Genomic DNA, 14040 nt, shown 5'->3' on the forward strand with positions numbered 1-14040 from the left:
TTCTTCAAGCCCCTCTCCTTCCCATGCCTCTGCAGTCCAGTGTGTTTAAGATCCTTGAAGCTTGTTTTCTCATTCCCAGCTAATACCTGATGCACAGGCACTCTAATACTCTTCAAAATGCCTGGCTTCTCCTTGGTCTTCTCCTACTGTTCACCTACTGTTCACTGTGCAAGCAACACCCCCAGCATGTCTAGTCAACCTTCCATTACTACTATTTACTGCCAAAATCTCACTTTCTTCTGTAGGAAACCTCTTTCCAGTTCTTTCCAGCTATACCCGTATCTGCTCCTCACCTTGGCTCAAATTTGAGCACTCCACAGTCTCTGCCTATGCCTTTTCTGGGAGCATTTCTATCTGCTCCTGAGGCACTGCCTATTCCTGGCTTGCTAAAGTAGGCAACTTCCCAAACTTTTTCTCTTCTCTTCACCCGACCAAACTGGCCTTACATGTGCATATAGATTTGTGCCTGATTTCCACCACTCACCATCACTGTATTTACCCTTTTCTCCCTCTCCTCCCACACCCCAGAAAAGCCCTTGACATGGTACAACTGCTACTCCCCTGCACTTCACAGAGAGCGTCCTACCTTAGAGCAATAGCCTAAGGAGCAGTTGACGACCCCTCAAACCTAGAGTAGTGGGTGCTAAGTGCTGCAGAGTATGAAGAAGAAAGTGCTAAGATCAATTTGGGAACAATGTTTTGACCTACAGCAGAAGATTTCTATTACTCTTCATTTGGGTTCTTTTCCTCCCCCAGCCACACAGTGGTGGGAGACCACTTGGGGAGTCTGGTGATTCCATCAGACTGACATACACACAAGGCTGTGAAGATGGCAGCAGCTGTGTGTAGAGCTATAGAGATGCCAGGATAAATAATAACTGGCAAACTCACCAGCTTGGTGTACTTGAGCCATGAGTAGACAGTGTGTGACTTCTGCTTACCCACAACACTCTGATCATAGAGCTGGGGACTGGAGCCAGGCTGGAGAGCTGACTCCTGTGTTCCATGAAAGCAGGAGAACACCACACTGCTCTGAAAGATGTCAGAGGAGATTTTGTCAGTAGATGCTAGGTCACCATCACTTTTCATTAAGGATTCACTTGCTCAGCCAAAACATTCACCCCTAATTTTTGGTAGGGAAAGTTTCTCAGCTCCAGAATGAAACTTTTTATGGGAAGAAATGAAAAGAGACAGCTCACCTCAAACAGGCCAGGGCAACAAGCTACAGTGCCTGGAACACGGGTACGGGGGAGATCAGAAACAAAGGAGGTAAATATGACTGTTCTATAGCCTGGGTTTGGGGGAGCACTCCATGATAATTTATTGATTATTTTGGAAAGCTCCGAGCCTTGTTTTTAATCTCAAGGAAGAGTGGGAAAAGTTCAAACTTCAAGGACACAATAGCTAAAAATAAACACACTGGGAAAAGTTACAAAGGTGTAGGTGGAGGTGTAACGCTTGTAAAACACTGCAATCAAAATGTTTTCACAGATAGCATTTGCAAACAATTCACTTTAAAGCTGCTATATGTGGCACCCATACAGATTGCATTTCTTTTGTTTCCTTTCACACATGATCCTTGTTGGATTTTGAGCAATAAAACAGATCCACACATATTTTTCCTCTTCTCATGCTCACCCTAAAACCTATTGGAGTCTGATCCTCAACCCGAACGTCAGCCCAGAGGCGCTCCGACCTCTTTGCGCCATCTACTGCTTTCCACAGATCTCAGCATTCCACTCATATATCCTTTGGATTGCAGAACACTCATTAGATGTTTTCATAGAAATATCAATTATAATTGTATGGTCTTGTTCCTGAGAGGTCAAAGGCAGCTCAGACCCTATTTCACTTTTTTTTTTACCTTTTTTTTTACTATTGTCACAGTCATATTGAACTCCAACAGGTCACAACCTATTCAGGATTTCACTGAATTATTTCTAAACCTTTAATAAATCATGACCCTTTGGTCTTAAAATATTCCAATGCTTAATTACCCCAGCTTCAAAAAGTATGTCTTGTTTCTAATAACTTTTATCCCCAAATAGTGTACTGATTTTCCTCTGAGATAAAAAGGGGTCTTTAAGAAGCCAACACAATGAAAAGATAACATTCTTTGTCTTTCCACAAAGAAAGCCTACAGAGTAGTTAGTGCATTCCCAGACTACTTCCTGGATGTGAAACAATATATAATAAAACACCTTCCTCAGAGCTGAAGAAAGCACCAGTGTCTAAAAATGTCACCTCCAGCTGCTGGATACCAAATGCTTTGTGAGAGAAAGGCATCTTGCCTGAAGGCTAGAGAGGTTCAGCTGAAAGCCTCTTCTGAGCAAAATCAATACACAGTGAAAGGAAGTTTGAGGCTACCCAAAACATTTCAGCTTAATAATTGTCTAAGACATTGGATATTGGGTTAAGGTGACATGGCCATAACAGTAGCTAATTTACCTTTAAAACTACACTCAACTTATACCTTGATTAAGACAAGCAAACACTTTTCCAGTCTGAATTAATAGACTTGTTACTAAAAAAATAATAAAATAATAAAAAATGTGGGTTTTTTTAAAAGGTATATGTTCAGCTTGTTATTTCTGGTGGGAGAAAAAACAATTAAAACAAACAGACAACAACAAACAAACAAACAAACAAACAAGCCGCAGGAAAGCTGTTACTGGAGTTTCATGTAACCAAAAAATCAGCCATTAGAACAGCCATAGGGGAGAAAGCAAAAGTGAAAAGTGCAGCTAGCTGAAATGCATTTCTGACAGTAACTAATACTGGATGCTAAGGGAAACAATAGATGTAATGGCACATTCAGAGAATAATCCTTTCCCCTGTTCATACACCCACTCTTTAACAGTCAGCAGCTGTTAGTTCCTGAGCTGATGGATGCACTCCAGCTACATTTAACAGCCACCAGTGGACCAGTTCTTCATGATTTTTCCTAATCTTTTGTCTAGCTATGTGAACTTTAGTCTTCACAGCATCCTGTAGCCATGAGTTCCTCAGTTTAATTTAGTGTTGTGCAAAAAGGAGTTTTTGTACAGCTTCTCCACTATCACAAGTATGATAATATTTCAATCACTCTAGAAATACTTCTAGTCAGAAAGGTAAGTAGAAACTCAACGCCTTAATATAAAAACCCATAAAGAAAATCATCCTTTGAAAACAATACGTGTACTTTTTAGAAATCTCTTTTTAAAGGGGAAGACTCATTTCTTTTTCCTTGATAAATCACCTTTGTCATGAATTTGCAAGTCCAAAGGATCACAGGAGGAACATGCTACTAGTACGTGATGACTAAAGAGATGCAAAATGCACCAAAGCCAAGTGTACTATGCACAACCTACTAACCACATTTTATACACCAATATGCACACACATATATAGATATATGTATATAGATACAACACAGCTAGATCTTTCCTTTTAAGTTGGCAATTCTGAAACTACTCTAAATGGAATATCATACAATGTCCATTACTCCAAATAGAACTCAGTGAATTTGTGGTAAACAGGGAAACTGCTCTTTCCCTAAAAAGTTAGCTTGAATAATTCCAAATCTTTTCTTGCTATTGTTATGCCTGCTTTGGGATTAAATATTTTAAATGTCAGCCTCCTGCACTTGAACACAACACATAAAGTATTATTCTTGCAACATTAATTAATGGTGCAAAATTGCCTTTACTGGTGCCTAAGAGGCAATTCATACAGTATATAAAAATGTATTTCCATTTTGTTAAGATTGGACAGATCTCTGACCTACAATTTGCACAGTTCAAAACAATGATGCCACAGGAAAGCACTGGGCAAAAATATTTGATGGAACATCTTTTATTAAAATATGCTGCTTCTGTCAAAGCAAAATATTTTGTAGGATCTTGTCATTTTTTTATAAAAGCAGTTATATATGAAAAATTTATATCTCATCAAACTCATAAAATAGCATATTTGGGATTGACTCCTTTCTGGAATAGTGGCCTGGCTTCCCCGTATAACATTGTTAAAACTCACTGATATTTCATTAACCTATCATGTGAAATATTTTACATTTCTACAGGCAGCTTAACTCTGCCACTTCCTAACTTTGGACTACTAAACTTCCCAGCTTTATTCAGGTATTATATATTGAAGTATGGCTATAAACAGAGTGTTATAGTTTAGTTTAACAGAGTCTATTTGTTTTTTCACCTCTGACAGAATTTACCTTGCCCTAGTCACTTGATAAATGGTTGGCAGCTATAGTTTTTTGTCCACTTAGCTCTTCTCAGGCAAGATGCAGTCTGGTACTGTGCCATTAGATGTCACTCTGCACCATGCAAAAGAAGTTCAAAGCACGAACTAGCATCTTCCCATCAGCAAACAATAACCCCTGTTTCAAAACAAGAGATGTATCTTCCAGGACTGCACCTTACCCTTGTGCCCTCTCCGGTCTGCAGGCCTTGGCTGCCACCTCCCTGTCCCTCTGTGGATACCAGCGGTGCTGACACCACGGCGCATGATGGAAAGCAGTTCAGGTGCCATACAGCAAAAACTCAGTCCCGTCCTGCTTTCATTTCACAAAGGAACAATTTCTAAGGTTCATAGTTTTCAGTCACAAGAAGATACCATGAAAAAACACAGCTGTCGAGTGCCTCTGGGTGGGGACAAAGGGCAATGCTGAGCATGGTGTCTGAGTTTAGAGCAGATAATCTAGCAAATGAGATGTTTTGTGGGTTAGATCTGAAGCCAACTCACTAACCACTCTATTGCTGCATTGCTTCTTACGGGTTCTGCTTCCTTCCGTCTTTTTGGTTGGTTGGTTGGTTGGTTGGTTTGTAGTTTTCTCCTGACAGAGTTTTTCCTGTGAAGCATTTCATCAGTCTGTTGTGACTCCCCCAGGGGAAGAGGGGAGTGATGGTAACTTTGATCATGGGGGAAGAGATAACAGTGGCAAGGTGAAGTGCTCCCACGCCTGTGGGGTGGATTCTGCTGATGTTGAAATCCTGGAGGAGGCAGGGGGGAAACAACAACAAAAAAACCCAACAACAACAACAACAACAAAAAAAAACACCAAACCAAAACACCCCTCCCCCCCCCCAGGAAAAAAAAAAAAAAAAAACAACAAAAAAAACCCCACCATATTGACTTTTTGTGGCAGCAGGATCATTGTCTTACAGTGCTTATGGTGTTTATTATATTCCCAAACTTCTGGTGTTGGCATCACAGCGTTTTACACATAAAATGCAGGGAGCACAACTGCTATGTCAAAAGAGGACAAATTTGAAAAGTTCCCAAATTTCCTGCTGACTTGACTATATTGCACACAATAGCTGTGGGCTTTTGGGCACATCCTGGAATTTCAGCCAAAGTGAGAAATCCTGCTTGGGATAACTTTTGCCCATTGCCACATAGTTCCACTAATTCTAAGCAGCCAAAAACAAGCTGAAGGTGAGGCATCTTTGAAGTACCTTGTAATCTAATCACACTTAAGTCCTTTTAGGCAGAGTACCTCATATGTCACAACAAGACAGGGTTGGATTAATTTAAAATGAAATGAGAGAAAGGATTACAAAACCCCAGAGGTTATTAAAGTTTCTGCTTTCTGATAGCAGAGACATTATAGCCTCTCAGAAATCACACTGCATATGCACACACAGGTGGAAAGCAAAAGAAAAGGGGTTGTGGGTATAAGCCCTGACAGCCATGTAAGTAAAATTCACTCAGAGTCGAGTGAGAAGCAGAGCACTGTCAGCCTGAGAGCTCACATACCAGAAACGACAACCTTCATTGGAGAACTTAGCCCAGAAACCAGTAACACAGGGAAGCAACTCTTATCCCTCCTCCAAAGATGGGTACCCAGAGCACAAGCTCCTGGGGTCACATCACATGGCTGTGCCGCTCCCAGTGTAGCTAAGACAGACCAAGTGACAAACACTGAGGACTCAGAAGTTATGAAAAAAATACTGAAGTCTTCCAAGTCCAGCCTGGTGTGCAAATAAAGATTTGATATCAGCATCAGATGGGGATTTTTCTTTGGGGTAGGAATAAAGCATTTCAAACTGAGGTGGCCCATTTTCCAGCAGGAAATCAATACCTTTCAACTTCTGACTACCAGACTCATCTTCACCATTATAACGGGCAAGCTGCTGCTCTGCGTGCTTGAAAATGGATGGCTGAAGTCGCACCACAAATGTTCTCCAGAAAACCTGGTGTATGATTCGGCTGGTGTCCTTGAAGGCTCTGATGGTTTGTCTGAGACAGTTGTCTTTTCAGCCTGCAAGACAGCAAAACATGTCTTTTTGTCCCATCTCCATTCTCTTCAGCAATGTTAGATAGGGAAATTAGCATCTTCTCTGCTATACCCCATTGAGTCTCATCTTCTTTCCTCATTTTTCCACATTCACCCAGAGGACAAACAGAGCCTCATCCCAAATTTCTGTCATAGGATAGTAAAGTAATGCCTGCCATCTCCTCTGCATTTCACCTCACGTGGTGGAGAGAAGAGACAAGGCCATTCATTTCAACATTCCTTCCAGAGGACTACAAAGACAAATATTTCCTGTTGCTACTTTAATTTGATGTCCTGGCAGGGGTGGATTACTGTCTCCTAGCCAGGATGGATCTGCAATGGAATATGCTGATTAGCAAACAGAAAACGTACACAAAGCAAATCTTGCCTTCTAAATTTTCTCTAGGAAGAGCTTTACAGGATTTACACAAGAATTTGCTTTCAGGGAAGGAGATTTGAGCATCTAATTTAAAACATCCTGTTCTGTGAAGATGAAATAATTCTTTGGGTGCCCACACATGTGGAGATGTTTTGGTTTTTTGCAAGTGTTTCTGTGTTTGTCCTTAATCTGTACTGCAGCTGGTGCATTAGTGTTATTTTACAGGTTTTAAAAACATCCAGCAGGGTAGCTGCTAGCTAAGGTTTCAGACTCCTGATAACAGATGGCAGATGTTCTTCATGGTAGCAACAAGGATAGCAGCTGCCTCTGTTTTGGAAGAGAGAATGGAGAAAAGTTGATCCGCACTGATGTTTGGAGAGGGCCAGACTTAGGGCTTCTAGCATACATAGCAAAGTTTAAAAAAGCACTCATGTCTCACTTAAGGTCAGAAGAATATGGCAAAAAAGATCTGCCTTGCTGCTAACATGGGCCTGGGCACTAATGTCTCCACCTTTGTAAGGCAAATTCTAGGTAAGGATTTATGTTGAGAAAGAGCTTTTGAATAACTATATACAGAAGAGAGAGGAAATTCATCAGTGCTGCAGGGAAGAGAAATTTGAGAAGCAGGAATAGAAATGACCTGATGGATAATTTCGGCTCAGTAAAAGGGAAGAAAAGTGTCTCTGCTACTTGATCGTACTTTACTCAAGCTGCTGCAGAAGAAATGGATGTGAGCGAGCCGTGGTGTCTCTCAGGCAGGATGCACAGTGCTCTCTCACGGGACACTAGAAGCCATGGCATAGGGCCATGAGCTGGCACCACAATCACCAAGAGCATGACTGTGCTAGAACAGTACTGAGGAACAGAAGAACTCAGGGACACCAACACAATGACATGCACACACTCCTGCTAGGACCTGAAGGAGTATCTCTGAACGCATAGTGAACTGATGGAGCAGCCCACTCCAGATCCCCAAAACAGCACAGTGCTCCCATGGACAGTGAGAAGAGAAATAGCAGCAGTCTCTCCTGAGGGTAAAGAATGAAAGATCTGAGCGATAAAGAGCAAACACATGCAGATAGGAGCAGGACAAGCCAGCAAATCCAAACACGACTTGAATAATTTTTGGAGGTTCAGTTAATCCCTGAAGTGACTTCTGATTTCCTCTATTTCTCTCCATGTCATTCAGGATTCCTGATGGTGTTACTGATTTTTTTCCATAATCACTCTTAAATATCTAGCTGTGGAAACACTTTCAAATAGATGCTGCATCTTCAACTCCCTTCTCCAAGCGCCAGGTTAAATTAATGTAGTGGGGCAGACAATCAGGCAAAGCTTTTACTGAGATCTAAAATGCTTGCCTCTCACCGACCTAAAAGTCACGCTTACCTTGTGGCAGGGCTATACTTTTCTGCTTCTCACAGCGATACATGTGGCAGTAACTGTGTACCAGTGCATCGTAGTCTACAGTGTGGTACAAACATGACAATTACAAAAAAAACCCAAGTGAGGGATAAATGCTCCTCTGAAATTCCTTTGCCAACTCTTTGGCATTGGTATTTAAGAGAATTCATGTGCCATAACACCAAAGCACAATTTTCTCAGTCAGTGGAACAGGAACACTAGCAATTCCTGCAGTTATGTTGCACCCACTCCCAATGGCAGCATGTCTGTTGTCCAAAAAAAAAACCTATTATTAATCACAGGAGACTCTTTTACAGGCACTAGGTCAAGCTGAGACCACACTTAATTCCCTGGACATTTTTCAAGCTAGACTCCGGTATGCTCAAAGCAGACCTCACTCGATAGCTTTAATAGACAGATAATTTATATACAGGGAGTACTGAGTCATTAGCATGAAAAATTTTCAAGCAGTGCCATACCTGAAATACACTCTAGTGTTACTTGTGCTTCTCCGGGAATTGGAAAATGGCATCCTTTGGAAGAATTTCTCTTCTGTCTCAGTCTTGATGCAGACTTAAACCAGCATTCTCTTGACATAAGCCTCTGTCAGTTCTATAAGCTCCTCTACTCCTCTTCATTCAAGCAAGCCCTGCAGAACACCTCTCCAGCTGAGCATAAGAACACTCAGGAGGAAGTGAGACTCAAAATGCTTATTTTATAGCCTAGGACAAATGGGAAGAGTACCTGATATCACTGCAGCCAAAAGGACAGCAAGACAAGTAAGTGGTGCCTTGTCTGCTCACGTTCTTACATCAGAAAGACATGTGGAAAGAGAATAAGGCCATGTGGGTCTCCTGTGCTGAGGGATTAAATGTTATGTACAGTTGTATGTACAGAACATATTAGTATGTATTTCACACAATATCAAATAATCTCATGCCCAATTAACTGTGTTATGTCTTTTTGCAGTCAAATTATGATTAAGGATTATCTGGGCATGGGTTGCTGATGTTCATTTACAATACTTGAAGTTATTTTAAGAATCTAGTATTTTATAAAAAGCTCTAGTCACAATTTCCTGTCCCCTGTTTTTCCCAGGTGTTCACATGGCAACACACTTTGCAATCAAGCTAATCTAACAAAAAATCCAATCAAGAACATAACCAAGGGAACCTTCATAGGCACCTGACAATAAAGAAAAATTTTCTGAAGAGGAATAAATTATAGAGAAGATGAGACAGCAGAGTCAGGGCATAGGTAATGTATACGCATGTGTTTGTGTGTGTTTGCGCACAGTCAATTCACATACACAAAAAAACTGTAAACAGACATGTTAGACAAAGCACAAACTTCACAGCCTCGGTAGCAGAGGAATTAGAGATCAGCTATGCATCTCCCATTCATCTTCCCCATCCTGGAATGTGCAATATGTGCTTTAGCCCATCCCATTGCTGAGCACACAGCCAGCGTCTCAGCATGCTTGTAACTTTTCCATTTGTTTTTCCACAGCTCACTAATGACTTATAACTGCCCCTGATCACCACCCTGCTGCAAAGACAATGATGAATTCAGCAGACCCTACATGCAAATGGTAAAGCATGCAAAAAACTCTTGGTACCAACACGCAGGTTGTTGCACAACATGCTGAAAATAGTTTCACAGAATAAACACCATCTTCCTGCCAGCACAGCTCTTCTTCTGCAATATGCCTAAGAGCAAAGAACCATTGTCTATAAAGCAATTTATTCAGTAGCTAGTTTAGTTAACCTTTGTAGGAAATGAAGAAGTGAAAAAAAAAGAAATATATATCAATATTTTAGTTTGCCACTGGTCTTTTCAGATGTGAAAATATGAAGTGAAGGATTTGCTGGTGAGAAAAGTTTGCCAGAATATTGCTCCACTGATGCATTTAGCAATACTTCAGTGGTATGATATACAGTAGTAAATTTTGCCAATTTATACTGCTAAAACAATCTCTGCTATGGTTGTATCACTGACCTAGCTATGAGGCCCAGACAGGCCCCAGCTTTGGGAAATGGAGACACAATTGAACCTCTGTGATTAATTCTTTCAGGGTAGACTCAGCAGGAGAGCATGCTTCCCAAAGCATGTTTTGCGTATGTCCTCTCCTTCTTATAAACAGAAGCAAAACAGCAGTTGAAACACAGGATTCAGTATATGAGTTTTCATACACTTCCCTCCTACTGGAAAGAAAAGGATTTAACATTATCAAAATGAAACAAGGAATTTGACAAGACTTCTTCTCCCACCTCAGATTTTCTCACATTGATGTGCTTCTGTGGGGATAAACACATCTACACTTTCTAAAAGAAGTAATTTAAGTGAAAATGTTTCCCAGTCACTGCAGTGCTCAGTGTGTTTCTTACACACCATCAGATGAATTTTAGTTCACAAAACTCAGAAAAATATGCCCACTAAGCATTCAAGTCAGCGGAGCAAACTGACTCTGCCCCATTTTATCTTTCCTAGAAAAGTGAATGCATTTTAAAGCACACCAAATAAAATCACAGTCCTTCAAAAGTCAGGAGGTTGTTGGCTGTTTTTTTCTCCTTTTGATGAAAGAATTCAAAAGGAGCACGCCTATGAGCATCCAGCAAGCTAAGTGTGCATTATCTGAATGCGTTCAATGCCTGTTAGTCAATAAAAGTACATTATCATGCCATCCTCCGCATTGCAGTCTAACCCCCACTACCTGCACAGATCTCCAATGCAAATAAATACGAACACCAGCTAAATCAGCATGCTGTGAAAGAGGAATTCCTCTTTCTTTCCATGTTCCTCCTGGATATCCTTAAGCTAACAATTTTTAACAAAAGATGTTTTGTTCTTACTGTCCTGACCCAGAATCTGCAGAAGTATTTGGCAAGATTAAAATTAGTGTGTCTTTAGGCTTCAGTTTAGCAAGATATTAAAGCATGTCCCTAACTTTAAGCATAGAAGTAAAGCTTTTGACTGCAGTGAGACCACTCACCTACTTAGAGTTAGGTGTTTACATATCTTGATGAATAGGTGCCTTGGGGCTTTCTAACCATATGCCCTGAAAGCTTTTGCCATCCTTAACTAAGATTGTCGATACATCGCCATGAAAGGACTCTTTTTTCTCCCTTTTTTTTTTCTGGCATTGTGTTTACTCTCATTGGAAAAACTATTTGAGGTTGTTTTGCACTAACTAAACTTCATGCTACATCTGTCCAGAAAAAAGGTAGCACCTTTCCTTTGTAAGACCTGAGTTAATCAATGGAATCCTACAGTGGGGCAGAAGGAATATTTTATACTCTGGAACTGTACACTAGCATGTAACTTTTCCTGTTGGAAATACATTCCTTTTTCAAAGAAGCAGACTGAGACCTAACACACATGAGGAATAGCTTTGTTTTTTCAGGTAAGTAAGGAACTTTGAAAATTAAGAGATCACAGAGAGTTACAGACACGAAGAGTGGTGAAAAGAAATCCACATGCAAATGCGAGTTAAGAATCTGATGTAAAGCATAAAATGTGAAATATAAAGCAATAGAATAACAATTCTCTGATTGATGTAACTATAAGGGCTTTAATGGATTCATTTCTTATCAATGCTGGACAAATGAAAGAAGAAAATTGGGATGCCTTTGACCACAGGAAAATAAAAATTATAAATGATTAAATCAACAAAACAGCAGAGACTGTGATTCCAAATATTTTTAGAAAACAGCTGTGCAACCCTAAAATATTCCCAATATTAGCAGAAAAGCTCATAAGCAGACCCTGGAATGAGGGATTACAAATCGCTTGGAGTAATCTGGCATACAAACAGAAAAGGTGGCAGCTTAGATATGCAAACATGACCACCTATATTGAAAAGCTGTTGAATGGTAATGAAGTGAAGGAAAAGCAATAATGAAGAGTAATGACCAAACAGTGAGAAGTGTCTGGAACTGTACCGTGATGTTGCTGGAATGTGCATTTGACATTAACAATCAGGAAGAGGATTTTAAACAACATTGTAATAAAATCTCCAGGTGATGTGAACTTGCTAAGCATTATGAATGATAACGAGGGCAGAAAAATATTGATGCAAAACCAACAGAAATCAGGAGGACAGGAAGAAAGGTTCTGCTGGGAAAAAATACAAGCTATAACTGGTGGAAGGAAATATGGAAATGAGAAAGGCTGCGAGAGAGAATTAGGGACTAATATCAGGATTGACTAGTAGTCAGTTCTGAATCTTCATCAGGATGCCAATGAGCAAGACTAATGGGTGTAAAAGAAAGTATCGCTCGATGTTGAGAAATAATAATTATTTTCCTTGGCTTGTAACAGCACAAGGCAGACTGTATCCTGGCTTTTTGCACCTGATTTCAAGCAAGCATTGACCTGCAAACTGTTCTTAGCTGGAGCTGAGGAAGTGAGCACCAAGTGGGCACAGCCCAGTGCAAGGCTATGAGCCACACCAGAGGAGAGCTAGTGCCAGCATGGACAAAACATGTCTAACCCACAGGGGCAGCAGGAATGACTGTGCTTCCATTTCCTCTTTGCCTGTGCCTCAGCCCAAGCAGCCAGCCTGGCTCCTTCCATCAGAACAGAGATGAGGTTCTGAAGTGAAGGGGAAGGATTGCTGCCCATATCAGCAGTAAGTTCCTCATCACTCCTCTTCAAAAACTGCAGTACCCCAAATCTGTGGGACAGCCTTCTGGCCCAGCTCCTCCCTTTAGGTCTGTGCATCCCACGGCAGAACCATCCAGCATCCACATTTGTCACCTCGTTCTTAGAGAAGCCGAATTTAAATCTTCTTGTATTTCCAAAGAGTCTTACACCAACGTTGTGTCCATGAACATGTGGAGGTACAGTGACTGTGTGACCTCTGGCCCCAGGGCAACCATACTCAACACGTGTTCCCCAGGCACTTGTGGTTATGATCTGTTTTAAACTCAGACCTCTGCTGTTCAAATGATTTCTTTGTGCTTCGACTTCTCCCCTGTTAATTTAGGATGGCAATGTTTTCAAGATCCTTGGAAAGAAGCCAGTTACAGCCACACCAAATTATAACTCTTCCTTTCCAGGTTTCCATTCTCTATTGGGTCCCCACACTTCCCATTCTTTCTGAACACTGATGCCCTTAACTCTGCTTTCTGGCTTAACTCTCAGACTTCTGTCCCCAGACTCATCCTGGCTACTGTGTGCCACCCTTTATGCCTACCTGGATTCCTGACAACTTTCTCCATCCTCCTGCATATTTTCTTGAGCCCCCATCTGTGCAAGAGTTGCTCATGTGCCCCCCCGGCTGCCCATCTATCTGCAGTTTTACGGATATACACACATCTTTATGTGGTCCAAAATACGTGCTTTTAATTTCAAAGGTTTCAGTTGGAGGGCATAGACTGGAGACAAGAATTATCACTTTCAAGCTAAGTTCGTAACAGTCCTGAGCAAACCCTTCTCCCTTCCCTCCAACCCCCACCATTGTGCTGGGAGTGTCACAAGAGAATCAATCTGCAACCCCGCAAAAAATAAACAGAAATAATCACAAAAACAGATGGACTTCTCCTAATCCCTGGTAGCTGAAGGCTGGATTTTGCTCATGTTTTTAGAAGATTCCTCTTTCTAAAGACCTCCTCCAACTCAAATCTGGTTTTGTAGCAGAAGCTGTATCTGTGAGCTGCACGCTCATTTCCTTTCCCCTATCCATTACCATGTAAGCTATAGTTCGAAAAGTCATTTTTTTCTGTTCAAATCAAATTCTCTGAACTCTAGAAAGAGACCTTCTTATCAGTGGTGTTTTTTTTTTTTCTTTCAAATTAAATAAAGTAATTCTTGAGACTTCAGCCCTAAAGAAAAATGTTTTCAAAGGCAGCTGCTCTGCTAATTAGACAAAATGCCTGGCTGATGGCAATTTACTTACAGTCATCTCACAAAGGGACATGCAAGACTATGCATTCTCTGGCAAATGGTACTAGTACAGAACTAACAATATCTAGTGTGGGCAACA

The sequence above is a fragment of the Streptopelia decaocto genome (assembly GCF_964273445.1).
Source record: "Streptopelia decaocto genome assembly, chromosome: 3".
Classification (NCBI taxonomy): Eukaryota; Metazoa; Chordata; class Aves; order Columbiformes; family Columbidae; genus Streptopelia; species Streptopelia decaocto.